Source organism: Penaeus monodon, chromosome 23 (assembly GCF_015228065.2).
Source record: "Penaeus monodon isolate SGIC_2016 chromosome 23, NSTDA_Pmon_1, whole genome shotgun sequence".
Lineage (NCBI taxonomy): Eukaryota > Metazoa > Arthropoda > Malacostraca > Decapoda > Penaeidae > Penaeus > Penaeus monodon.
Genome location: NC_051408.1, coordinates 13,514,858 through 13,515,059, shown reverse-complemented (window position 1 = coordinate 13,515,059; position 202 = coordinate 13,514,858). Strand labels below are relative to the sequence as shown.

The 202-nt window shown below is 32.2% G+C and overlaps 1 protein-coding gene across 1 annotated transcript in view; it reads left to right on the top strand.

The window, feature by feature from the left end:
- LOC119587798 (nephrin-like) overlaps nt 1-202 on the top strand; it is a gene marked incomplete at its 5' end in the record, with an annotated part of 30,391 nt that overhangs the window by 14,000 nt on the left and 16,189 nt on the right.

Genomic DNA, 202 nt, shown 5'->3' with positions numbered 1-202 from the left:
AAACATATCTACCATCTTGTTTATTTTTCTAAGAGTAATTTCTTTTAGGCATAAATAAAACCGAAAGTGCCTTAAAAAGTATTTCTTTACATCAGTAGAAAAGCGAAGGGCACATATTTCTGATCAAGAGTGACATACGAAAAGGAAAGACACAGAATCAGTATATTTCACGAAGACAGCAAACCATTTCATTCCTTTCTCT